General features: G+C 44.1%; 1 protein-coding gene and 1 long non-coding RNA gene across 8 annotated transcripts in view; one reads left to right on the forward strand and one right to left on the reverse strand.

Moving 5' to 3' along the window:
• Nucleotides 1–5,940, reverse strand: part of FMN1 (formin 1) — a 423,460-nt gene extending 417,520 nt beyond the window's left edge. For 3 of the 6 annotated variants that reach the window (XM_031002405.3, XM_055363223.2, XM_055363226.2), the window contains exons 1-3: nt 5,796–5,939; nt 5,140–5,288; nt 3,496–3,564 (exon numbers count right to left, since the gene is read on the reverse strand). The gene's annotated coding sequence lies outside the window, so the exon portion shown is untranslated. Of the gene's footprint in view, nt 1–3,495; nt 3,565–5,139; nt 5,289–5,795 lie in introns of all 6 variants that reach the window. The other 3 variants (XM_055363225.2, XM_055363227.2, XM_055363224.2) reach the window with 3 other exon arrangements.
• Nucleotides 5,941–6,155: 215 nt separating this feature from the next.
• Nucleotides 6,156–10,274, forward strand: LOC129527027 (uncharacterized). 2 transcript variants are annotated; one of them, XR_008671862.2, is made up of 2 exons: nt 6,156–6,577; nt 9,940–10,274. It is a non-coding gene; the product is annotated as an uncharacterized lncRNA (long non-coding RNA). The 2 variants fall into 2 exon arrangements; XR_008671861.2 differs by having other exon boundaries at nt 9,984–10,274.
• The last annotated feature ends 2,923 nt before the right edge of the window (nt 10,275–13,197 follow it).

Genomic DNA, 13,197 nt, shown 5'->3' on the forward strand with positions numbered 1-13,197 from the left:
GAGTGATGTAATGAACAAAGCCCAGGGAGTCAGGTGACCTGGATCTATTCTTGGCTGTGCCACTGACCGTGTGTGACCTTGGGCAAGTCACTTTTAATCTCCCATCTCAGTTTTCTCCACTGTATAACTAGAAAAATATCTTCTCACTTAACTAGAGAAAATTTGGGCATAAGAGTTACTGTTGCTTGCTGCTTGAAAAAACATTAAGGTTTTTTTTTTCAACCTACCACAGTCTTCCTTAAGATGGTGTGGTATCATGGAGTTTCAGTTCTTCAAATATCGTGAAAATTAGAATTAAATTACGTTTTCGGAGCTTAAAATTAGGACCAGCTGAAAATAAATCGGAGGGTGATCTTAACACAAGGCCAGTACCTCCATTATATGTGATATGTTTTATTCATATTTACTTGGGGTTGGATGGGTAGGAAAGAGGGAAAGCCCGGCTAGTCTCCTGTAAGTGGAAGGTAGAGGATGCTACAATAGAAATAGAAATAAAGAGAGATGGGGACATTGGCAAACAAGGACAGGACTGATGCCAATTCTGTAGATGAAATCCATTTTCTGCAGAACTGTGGGCTTTTAAAAAATTATTTGCAAAGCTCTCCAAATATGAGCTAGGCTTAGAAAATTTTCTAAAGTGGCTGCCTTCATCTAAAAAGAGAAAGGAGAATAATTTTAATGCCTAAAAAAGCAACTCTTGCTTTTCACTATATTCATACCCAGCATACTGAACTTTATTTATGGTTTATCCTGCTTTGTAAGTTTAAAACATGATAAAGCCAGGAATGTTCTCTGTGGCTTAGGCTTACTAGAGCACAGATAGAAAATAGAATGCAAGCCTAGCAGGTATATACTATCCAGATTCCATTGAGAGCTGGCCCCGTAAGCAAACATATTAATCTCTATGATCCTTGATTTCCTCATCTGCAGGAGAGGTACAGCATCATTTACCTACTTCACAGAGGAACCAGCAGATTACATAACCAAAGAAAGGAATTTAAGTCTTCTGTATTAAGCCAAGGATGGACACAGAGAAAACATACAACTCATGCTCACTTGAGTCTTGCCCTTGGAATAGACTTTGAGGACATTTTTCTCAGAATAGAGCATCAACAAACTACATGGACTCCATGGTGTAACGGTGAGAAATCAGCTTTATTAGTACGCACAGGGCTGAGACCATAGGGATGTGCTTTCGGTCAGTGAAGAGATCAAAGCAGCAATGCACACTTTGAAAATGGTAACAAAGATTTTACTCACTGCCTCTTGGGGACTGAACACATTTAAACATAACAATGTTTGCTCAGTTGTAATTCTCACAGAGGAGGAAAACCATTAAACACTGTGACAGCAATTCTTCCCAAATACTTTCTCCATTCTGGCTCAGCAATCCTTACCATAGCAAAGAGCAAAAAACCTGCTCTTTAATACTTAGAAGTATTATCTTCTCTACTGAGAAGAGACTGAAAAGAGTTCTTGAAACTCTAAAGAAGAGATTTTAGAGAACATGAGACAGTGCTACAGTCACCTGTGTGCTGCTCAAAAGATGGCATTCATTCAATTTCATTTGAATTTCATTTGTGCAAATATTAAGGTTTTGGAAACCATGAGGTTTCCCAAAATTACTATGGTGAGTGAATCACCAGGGAGGGCTTCTCCTAATAAGCAGACAGTTCTCTTTCTCTTTGAAAGGTCCATATTTTTCCTTATGTTTCACGGAGGACATCATTGGAGAAAGCACCTAGGCCTAGATGAATGTGGATAGATACTCACGTGGGGGAAAAATGGAAAAACAGGGCAACTATGGCTAAAGGAGTGTTTAACAACAAGCGCTGCTGTCTGACGCATTTCTAGACTACTAGTCTTCAGATCATATCATGTTCTCTGAGCTTCTTTAACAAAAACATGAACTAGAGCACTCATACTGGAAGGCCTGTGGCAGGGGTGTGAGTACTAGTATCCTGGCAGCAGCATCATAATGGTGTCTCCTGCCCCACTTTTACAGCCTTGTCTATCCTCCCAGTCAGCATTCTGGCGGTCCCTGCTACTTCCCCATTAATGCCCAGATCCTGATGACAAACATGAACGTTAAAAAGTCCTGGCTGGCCGGACGTGGTGGCTCACGCCTGTAATCCCAGCATTTTGGAAGGCCAAGGCAGGCAGATCACAAGTTCAGGAGATCGAGACCATCCTGGCTAACACGGTGAAACCCCGTCTCTACTAAAAATGCAAAAAATTAGCCGGGCGTGGTGGTGGGCACCTGTAGCCCCAGCTACTGAGGAGGCTGAGGCAGGAGAATGGCGTGAACCCGGGAGGCGGAGCTTGCAGTGAGTCGAGACCGCGCCACTGCACTCCAGCCTGGGCAACAGAGCGAGACTCTGTCTCAACAAAAAAAAAAAAAAAAAAAAAAAAAAAAGTCCTGGCTACCTCCAAAATATTTTGCCCAATAGCCTGTCACGTGGAAGGCCACAGTAAAAAAGCGTTTCATTTGAAAGGTGTTCATCATTAGCAGTGACCTATGACACTTTAGAAGGAAGAGATAGGCATAGTTCGAATAAGATGGAACATAAAACAAGCCAGTATCAAGTTAAGGAAATAGGAGGTATGTTGGTTAAAGAAAAAAAAAACTTAACTAGTAGTCTGCTTCCTAGAGAGATGCATTACAGAGATCATGGTCATTTCAGGCCAGTGGGGAGGTAAGGATGTCCACAAGGAGGACCAACTCTCTTCTCTCTCCCTCATCCTCAAACATGCACTAAGGCAGTATTTGCTGAAAGCGTAGATAAACACAGAAATCCAGGTTACTCTGGGAGATTGTTTACTTTTAGCCAGGGAACTTGAGAAACATAAGTGAGAGGGAATGCTCCATTTCTCAGACCCTTGCTTTTATGCGCTGACAAGGTAAAGAGGTTTGTTTCCTTCTTTACATCTCCCCGCTTTAGTAATTACTATTTTACAGAGCATGGGGTTGATGCTTTGTCAGCACTTCAGCACAAACACTAAATACAGAGATGCTTCAGTTCCTTCACAGTGCCAGCCTGTTGGTGCAAGCTTATATTTGCTGCAGGAGAATACAATTCCCATGGTTTAGCATCTCTGCAAGATCAGGCAAATCAGATTAACAGCTGTAATTCTGTCAACACAGGCTGGGACCTGTTGAGAATTAAGCTGATATTTAAGACAGAGACTATGTACATCTAAAAATAATAGCTACTATTAAAACCGGGTCCCAACAAGAGATTATGAATAGCCCCTAAACATGGTCATACTACCAACAGTAGCATCACTGCAAGATATGAAATATCCATTATGAATTTTTACACTGATACGAATAAAGTTTTAATAAGAAAACCATTAAAGGCAAGATCATCTAAAGCACACCACAGCTTGGGATGGTGTGCATGAATCCAAAACTTGAACGTAAAACTAGACTTTGAGGCATGGTATATGAGATAGGAGAGAAGCATTTCTCAATTTTCTATCAAGGATATTTACCATCATCACATCAAGTTCCAGTCTGTCCCCATTCCTCTTCCTCTGGGAACAGCTCCACCAATTTTATGTCTGGAAAGGGAGGATGACCAGGATATGAGACCTACCCTTAGACAATCATAGGTCCTATGGGACCCCATTCCCTTGGCCAAAGCATTTGGTCTAGGCAGGGTTAAGCCTGTGACAAAGGCTTCATCAATCACAGTCAGTGCATTGAACACTCAGTGAGAAAGAAGCAGTCTAGAATAGGGCCAGAGGCCTGGAAATCTTCTCTAAAGCTGCATCTTTAACGTATCTCAACTAAGAATCTGCTAAGTACTTGTGAAGGCTGGTGAGAGAAATGTCTGTCCAAACACAGGTGGCTTCAATAGTGGCACCCCTCTAAGATGTAGTGCTATGAGGAACCTGAAGACTACCATACCCCATTTGCATCAGCTCTGACACCTAAAAAGGATAAAGACAATGGAAAAAATGCATAATTTTTAGGAACAGAGACTGGCCTTTATTATCCTTCTTGACTAGTATTATTAATAGCAGTTACTATAAATTCCCCACTTATGTGCCAGAAACTACTGAATATTTTACCTATATTATCTCGTTTAATCCTCACACCTTCTCCTAAGAGACAGGTAGTATTATCCCTATTTTACAGATGAGAAATTAAAATTAAAGAGGCAAGCAACTTGCAAAAATCACTGAGCTAGTCAGTGGCTGGTCCAGGATTTGAACCTATGTCTGACAGGTTTATGAGTTTAGCCATTACAATATACTGTCTCGCTACTCTTCTCCATTGTTTCCCTCCATTGAGGCCATTGCTTCTTTGTTCCTGCAATATGTCTAACTATTCATTGGTCCTGCTCCTGGACTGTAACACAGTTGAGAGAAAGGAGACTAGTGTTTAGATATCTGATCAAGAAGACCCGAGACCTCACTGATTCATTGTGGAAGCAACATCTTCCACAATGACAGTTAATCTGGTATGCAATTCTCAGCTTTACTGTTTTCCCTCCCAAAAAAGGGTTAATAAGTCTGTGATCCAAGAGATTTGCAGTAAGCCCTAGAAACAGCTAAGCAACGGCTGTTGAATCCCATTGGTGTGCCTATAAGATGCTACCTGGTGTAGAGAACAGAATATAATTCTCTCTCCTAGGAATTTAGATGCGCCCCTCCCCACCCTGCCAATACACACACAAGCGGGCATAGCAGATGATGGCACATGTCCCATATGCAAACATGAATAGTAAACATGCTTTAGTACAGCTGGAGCTACTGTAACAGAAAGTCAGGTTGTCTGCTACTCCACCTGGTCTTCTTAAAAGATTGGGTCTGGACATTCACCTCTCAGTGACTGCAACTCCCCATATATACCACAGGTTCAGGCTCTGCATTCAGCCCATTCAGAGTGTGTGAGTGCTAACATGGAACTCTCCAGGAGACAGCAAGCAGAAATGTGGATGATTAAAATAAAGGGTTTTCTTTGGCAATCTCAATTGCAAATGAGGATAAGGAAAATCCTCCCAGCTCACACTCTGCTCCCAACTACTTGTCCTTGAGTTAAATGAGGGCTTGGCTCTGGCCTCAGGGGGCAAGAGCACTGCTCGTTATTTGGTGGTGGGGGAGGGGGTTGGGGGATCCGTCAGCACTTACATGCCTTTAGAGAATCTGCCTTTACAGAACTTGAAGAGCTCTGATGGAGGAACAGAGATGCTGTGATGGTAGTGGCCTTGGAGGTGGTGGTAGTGGCAATGGTGATGATGATGATGAAAGAAGAAGAAAACGGTGATGGTAAATGTCACCTATAAACACAAGCAAAAAGCAGCAACAGATACCTTTCTAGTTATTGCCAACCATAGTCATGAAGCTGCTTCTGTTCCCAATGCAATCCCATTGTGGTGCTCCCCCTCTGCGCTAAACACATCCAGCTTCAAAAAAAAAAAAAAAAAAAAAAAAGCGCTGCATCTCTCCCTCCCCCGCCCTCCCGCCCTCCACCTTTCCTGTGCTAAGCTGGGAATGAGACTGCACTGGCGGGTCAAGGGGGCTGGGACCTGAGAGTTAACGACAGGAGTTCTGTAGTGAGGAGCGTTGGGATGACCCGGAGGGCCCACCAACGTACTTGGGAGCAGCTTGGTGGGGGAGCTGGAGGAACCGACACAGAAGGGGAGGAAGATAAGCTGGCGGGGTAAATAGACTCGATGCCTCATTCCAAGAACCCTGAAAGCCACGGGGGAAGGCGGAGCAGGCAGCCTTTGGTCGGGAAGAAGAGACGGGCAGATGGCCAGCAGAACAGACAAGACTCTCTTTACCTGACCAGTACTCGGGAGGCTGGTCCCGAGTCCCAGCTACTCGGGAGGCTGAGGCAGGAGGATCGCTTACGGCAACAGCCGTGGCGGCTGCAGCCTCGAAGGATGCTGCGCTCCAGTCCAGAGCCAAAGCCCAAAGGGGCAGCTGCGCCGACCTCCACCGAGGCTCCGCCCCACAGGCCACAGGCCCCGCCTTCCTAGCACGCGCCGGCCTGACGAGCTGTTTGGGGGAGGTGAGCAGTAAACTGATCGGCAGGGCTGAAGACCAGTGGAAACGTGCAGCGGCGCCCGAGGTGGCTGGGGAGGCGGGGCGGGAGGCGGCGGTGCCCAATCAGCAGCCGAGCCGTTGGGCCGGGGTGGGAAGCAGTGCTGTCCTTTGGCACCGTCTGATCCGGGCTGCGGGATTGAAGGCGGTGGTCGCTAAGCTAGGTCTAAGACGGACAGCCAGGGCGACAACCAGTCTCTCGCTACGTGTCCCCAGCTTCCCTGTTTCCGGGCGCCTCTCAAGGCGCACGCTCTGGACTTGTTCAGATGGGGGAAGGGAACCGGTCTGGAACTCCCCACTATTCCCGAGGTTCCCACGCCTCCAGATCCGGAGAGGCCGTTTCGCTCCAGTGGCCTGGCCCCCCTGCCCCCTCAGCCTAGCCGTTCTTGATCGTAAGTGCTAAAAGGAACAAAGAAGGAGAACTCAAGAATCCACACATAAGCCCAAACCCTGACAGGAGCCTTTTCCTCTCGCATCTCCCGCCTACGCTGCCTCCTAGTAGCTTTTTAACTGCTGGCGGGTAAGTTACTTTGGTTTGAATTAAACGCAAAATAGGTTTAGGCTGAGAAATGGGCCAGACCCTTGGCGATCTGAGAAAGAAAGACTGAGTCCGGATGTCAAGAGGCCTGGGCCTCACGAGGGAGTTTGTCTGCTTATTTGAACACCTCAGAGTTGAAGATCTTGTTACTGCTATTTCTGTGCGGGTGAATCAGTACAGACCTTGATGCCAAGGTACTGTTTTGTCCCCAGGTGTCTAATCATTACTGAAATGAACTACCTTCAAACCTTTCCTAAGAGGATTTGAGGCCTTAATGTCGTTGAGATTTGGAATGTGATTTGAGTGACACTGAGATCTTTTCCAAGTAGGTAGGCAAGAAAAGGCATTGTCTTTAATCTGCTTTTGGATAAATGCGAACTGTATCACCCATTTGGTACTTGAAGATAGAATTTTGTCCTGAATAGATTCTGTTTTCAAATAAGTAAATGGGAAAAAAATTTGGAAGGTATTTTTAAGGTGATTTTTTTCACTATTTTTTTTCTAGAAATAATAGTTTATTGGAACTCTGATTTATTCTTAATCACAATATTAGCCAAACACTGATAGGCCCTTTATTTATTTGTTTATTTAACACAGGGTCTCACTCTGTCACCCAGGCTGGGGTGCAGTGGTGCGATCTTGGCTCACTGCAGCCTCAACCCCGTGGGCTAAAGCCATCCTCCCACCTCAGCCTCCAAAGTAGCTGGGACTACAGGCGGGCACCACCATGTCCCGTTAATTTTTTAATTTTTTATTTGTAGGGACAGGGTTTCGCCATATTGCCCAAGCTGGTCTCAAACTCCTAAGCTCAAGCGATCCTCCCTTCTCAGCCTCCCAAAATGCTGAGATTACAGTTGTGAAGTGCTGTGCCCGGCTCCATAGGCACTTCATATACATTATCTCCTTCAATCCTCATATCTTCGCCTTGTAAATTCCACTTATAGATAAGAAAACTGAGGTTCCCAAAGTTCAAGTAATTGTCCTTGGGTCACGTTCGTAGTTAGGGGTAGAGTCAATACGAGGTCCGTATATCTCCTGTCTAAAAATCATCATCATCAGTTAGAAGAATAAGAAGCCTCAGTACAACTCTTAATTCCTTGATGCTTTTTTCTTTTTACCTGAAAATTGTCATAGAGGGATCCAGTTTTCACACTACTGACTTCTTGAAACTGCAGCCTCAGAAGCACCTTTAAGAGTGAAGCGTCACCTCTGACATGTGTTAGGAGCAATTGAAGTCAGCTTTGCTCATAGAAGGGAGCTGTGATTTCCTATTGTTGGGAAGGAAGTAAAATTTTGCAGGGCTTAAGTCAAACTAGGTTTTAATTGATGTAGAAATCTTTTAAAGTCCACCCACAAAATAATATCATGGTCGTGTGAGCTGAGTCCTAGGAAGGTAAAAGGATGTTAATCCAAAGTCATATTCCAGCATTGTTTCAACAGTGTTCTGAAGAAATTCCTAAATCCTACTCTGGCCTTTAATCAAACCTGGAAATATGTACTTGCTCTAAGCTTGGTAGGGGGAGGGAGTAGGAGGTGTTTTAAAGAGAAAAGAGAAGAAAAATATTTTCCCAAAGAGGCTATTTATAAAGACAAAATATAAATAAGTTAAAGGTTATAGATCAATACAAAGGTATACACTAATTAACAAGTTAGTGGAGTTTTGTTTTGTTTTGTTTTGTTTTTTTTGAGACAGTTTCACTCTGTCACCCAGGCTGGAGTACACTGGTGTAATCTCGGCTCACTACAACCTCTGTCTCTCAGGTTCAAGTGATTCTCCTGCCTCAGCCTCCTGAGTAGCTGAGACTACAGGCACACACTACCACGCCTGGCTATTTTTTGTGTTTTTAATAGAGACGGGGTTTCACCATGTCGTCCAGGCTGGTCTCGAACTCCTGACCTCAAGCAATCTGCCCGCCTCGGCCTCCCAAAGTGCTGGGATTACAGGTGTAAGCCACCATGCCCAGCTTGTTAGTGGAGTATTTATGTGATCCTTGCTTAATAAACAGTTACTGGCCGAGAGGATTGCATGGACCCAGGAGTTTGAGACCAGACTGGGCAACACAGTAAGACCCTATCTCTACAAAAAATAAATGTTAAAAAATTAGCTGGGTGTGGTGGTGCATGCCTGTAGTCCCAGGTACTCGAGAGGCCGAGGCAGGAGGATCACTTAAGCCCTTGCACTGCAGCCTGGGTGACAGAGCTAGATCCTGTCTCAAAATAAAAAATAAAAAATGAAAAAATAAACAGCTACTAAGTGCCTAATATATGTTAGTGTACTAGACTCTAGGGATATCCAGTTCAATAAAGCCCATTTCCTAATGGAAATGCACAGCCTAGCTGAGAACACTCAATCTGGACCATACCTGAAGAGATCACTTTATCAACAAAATTACTAATCTTCACAACCACCCAGCAGGGTAGGTGTTATCACCACCTCAAGGCTGAGGAAACTCGGACTAGAGAGGATAGTGACTCACTTGAGGTTGCACGTTTAAGAAAAAGTCTTGACCCCAAATCATTCTGACCTGGAGGCCCACATTTTCTTTCTTTCCTTTTTTTTTTTTTTTTTTTTTTTTTTTTTTTTTGGACAGAGTCTCTGTTGTCCAGGCTGGAGTGCAGTGGCGCGGTCTCGGCTCACTGCAACCTCCGCCTCCTGGGTTCAAGCGATTCTCCTGCCTCAGCCTCCTGAGTAGCTGGGATTACAGGTGCCCTACCCAGCTAATTTTTTGTGTTTTTAGTAGAGATGGGGTTTCACCATGTTGGCCAGGCTGGTCTCAAACTCCTGACCCAGTGATCTGCCCGCCTCAGCCTCCCAAAGTGCTGGGATTACAGGCATGAGCCACCAAGCCCAGCCAAGGCCCACATTTTCACAATATACCATACTGCCTTCCTAAGAGAAGAAACTGTCTCTGAGAATCCTTACCGAAATGCATTCCTCTGTGAAACATGTGAAGTAGATGATACAATGCCTATGAATTTGAAATTACTAAATTTGGTCAATTTGCTTATCAAAGGGAACCAAGAAAATGGAAATAATGGTCCTTGCCTACCTGGGGCTTAAGGTACTATTTACACATTCTCGTTTGAAGTCCCCAGGGGTAAATAGGATTTCATGGGATTCCCCATTCATTCCTGTGTTATTATATACATATATTTTAATATATATAATACATATATAATTAATTTTAATGTATATTAATACATATAATTTTCATTCAATGTTCCTGGCTCATAACTCCCATAGCCATTGTTGGTCTTTTTTTATAATGCTGTGTGTGTTAGGCCTCAGGGCCAGAACTCAGGAAACAGAATCTCTCTCCTGCCCTCTCCTTATCTGCCCCAAGGCAGGACTCTAATCTTCTCCACCTTTCTGATTGTGGGTCTTAAGAACCTCCGCACAGAGAATCCCACCCTATACACTGGGGGAAGGAATGGTGACATCATGAAGCTTCCATAAAACCCCAAGAGGATGGGTTTTGGAGAGCTGAACCTGTGGAAGCTGACAGGAAGGTGAAGAAGAACTCGCATGTGCTAGGCGGATGGCACCGCTCAACTCCTGGGGACAGAAGCTCCTACGCTTGGGACCCTTGCAGACCACACGCTATATATTTCTTAATCTGGCTGTTTACTTGTATTCTTTAAAATATCCTTCTTAATAAACCGGTAAGTGTGTTTCTGAGTTCTGTGAGCTGCTCTAGCAAATTAATCAAACCCAGAGAGGGAGTCGTGGGAACCCCAGCTTGAAGCTGGTTGGTCAGAAGTTCTGGAGGAACCCCGACTTACAACTGGTGGGTCATGGAGAGGGTGGTCTTGTGGGACTGAGTCGTCAACCTGGGGACTCTGACTCTGTCTCCAGGTACGTAGTGTCGGAACTGAATTGGAGAACACCCAGCTGGTGTATACTGCTTCATGTCGGGGAGAAAAACCCCCGCGCCTTTGGTCACAGAAGGCTTCTGTGTTGATGTTCGTTGTGATGGTGTGAGAGCAGAGGAAAAAGGTGGTTTGAGAGAGTTTTTCCCAAAGCAATCCCTACACTGTTTTCTTTGCCCCTTAGTTCATGTTTAGTAAAATTAGTTAATGAAGATCACACGCAAGTATGGTGGGAAGACCAGCAGAATTGACCTCACTTGCTTATTGGAAATGCAAAATCTCAGGTTCACCCCAGAAGTCCTGAATTCAAACTGCTTTTTAATAAAATACCCCTAAGCAATTCCTAGGCACTAAAGCTTGAGGGCTGTTTAACCTGGGAGAAATGCATTTAATAACTCCAGCAGCTTTCTGCCCAAAGAGGCTTGCTTCCGACCCTGGACTGCACAGGAGTGGAGAAGAGGCAGAAGGGACAGGAGCAGGAGGAGGGCAGAGGGGATGGGGACATCTGCAGTACACATATTCACACATAGGAGCATTACCTCCAACAGCAAGAAGTATTACTGCCCACAGATTACTAACTCTAACTTCTCTCAAAAGATTAAACCATCCCTTTACTACCAGAAGAGGAGAAAGAGAGGCTTAAGCCAGGCTTTGCCCTAGATGTATCCTATAATATAGCTGAAGCTTCCCAGTCCTGCTGCTATGACCTACAGTCAATGAAAGCCCCAGAGGTCATAGTTCAACCAGTAAGTGCTTCCTTTTAAAGAACAAGATGTATAGGTCTTTCCAGCATTAAACTGCAGGTCAAATGCCACTTCCTCCATGAAGCCTTCCCTCATTCCCTTTCAGTTCATTTCCAGTTCTGTGCTTCTGTAGCATGTTGTTTATACTTCTCTTACCCCATTGCCCCCCATAAATGGCTGCAGACATATTTGCTTTCTACCCTGGATTCAAAGCAACTTGAAGGAAAGAATTGTCTGAGGTTTACCTTTTCATTTCCCCTAATACCTTGCATATAAGGAGTGATCTACTTTGTTTAGTTAAATCACTGTCCCTCCCTATGGTGGGTGGATGACTTCAGTGTGTGACCTAGAAAATCAGAAGAAGTGATCAAAAAAGAAGCAGAGAAACAAGATGCAGAGAAAGAATACATTCTGGCGGCTCCATTTGAAAGGACTCCAAGCTGGGGCGAAGAAAAGACATGAGATGTGGCAGGTGACATCATCTGTGGCTTTAGGGTTTCACCTTCCCATTATGTGACCAGTCAGAAGCAAGGAGTTTCTTTTACTTAAGAGCTGATGTCAAGGAAAGGGAATTTGTTAGAACTGGCATGTGGATGTCAGAGAGACTAGCTAAAAGCTGGAGTGAAAATGGGATTCGATACCAGGAGTGAATAGTGGAAGGATAAAAGTGGCAGTGATACGAACAGCATTCCAGAGAGCAATCCCAGGGAAATGGACTTTGCCCCCTCACAGAGACAGACCTTGCTCTCACAGGAATGAGGGCATAACAAACACTTCTAGAAAGAGCTCAACATTTCAAAATCCCACCTACTAATTATGTGGCGCAACCCAAATCACCTTAACCAATCTAGACCTCAGTTTCTCCTTCTGTCACTGAAGGGGAATGAAGTTATCCCAAAGCACCAGTCACAGGACCACTGATGTTAATGTTCTGTGCTCTGAGCTAAATTTACACATGTAACATTCTCTAAAATAGATTTTGCATTTATTTCAACCCCAAGACAAACAATCTATGAGAGGGAAAGGCCATCCATGGAAAACATTAAACATGAAACCAATGATTACATCCCTCTGAAATGTAGGACGCAGGGAGCGAACCTAATCTCCAAGATGTTTCCACCCCATTTGCCCTGGGCTGTGTAATCAGCTTTTCCTCTCAACGCCCGGATAAGTGCAACTTGCCGGCTGCCACATTTGTCCTAATATGGATGATATTCTATCGATGAATAGCTACTACTCACCCCCAAATTCCCTGAAAAATACTTAATGGCATCAAAATGGCGATCTCTGCAACAGATCCAGGGATCTCAGATACAGAAAAACAAGGGTTTTATGCTGCTACATTGTCCCTCAACATGGGTTCATAACCTGGGGAAAGGTAGATCAGTCCGTGGAAAAGTCAGAACTTAAATAACAATTAAAATCCTCAGACCGCCAGAATAATACCTCTTCAGATTGAGGGACTCATTCTCTCTGATGCATCGTCCATATTTATTTCCCAGCTCATTCCAAAAAGGATTTGAAATGACAAATTATCTTTGAAACATTGCAACACGTAGGTGAACGTTGTGGAGGCTGATGAAATGTTTGCAGACTAACAGGATTTTTTTAACTTGCCTACAGAAGTCTTAAAAATATCTTAAATGCCACCTGAAGCACCATATGGAGAAATTACTCTCACTTAGCTACAACCATAATTGCATTTATGCTGTCATTTTGTACAAAGAAAGCAAGAACTTGAATCTGAAACTGAAACTTGAAATCACTCGGATTTTCTGAAAAGGCTTAGATTTGACTCAACAGGAAAAGTCATAATGATTATAGTTCTTTGAATATTGGGGAGTAGAGAGGAGAAGAATGTGAGGGGTTCATGCCGAGAGATATATTCTGAGACACTGCAGCAGGACTTGTACTCAGTACAATGCTACTGACTTGTCACTAGCTGGCAAGACAGGCTTGGTGTGCCGCTTTGTCCACGGGTCATTTGCT

This window comes from Gorilla gorilla, chromosome 16 (assembly GCF_029281585.2).
Source record: "Gorilla gorilla gorilla isolate KB3781 chromosome 16, NHGRI_mGorGor1-v2.1_pri, whole genome shotgun sequence".
NCBI classification, from domain to species: domain Eukaryota; kingdom Metazoa; phylum Chordata; class Mammalia; order Primates; family Hominidae; genus Gorilla; species Gorilla gorilla.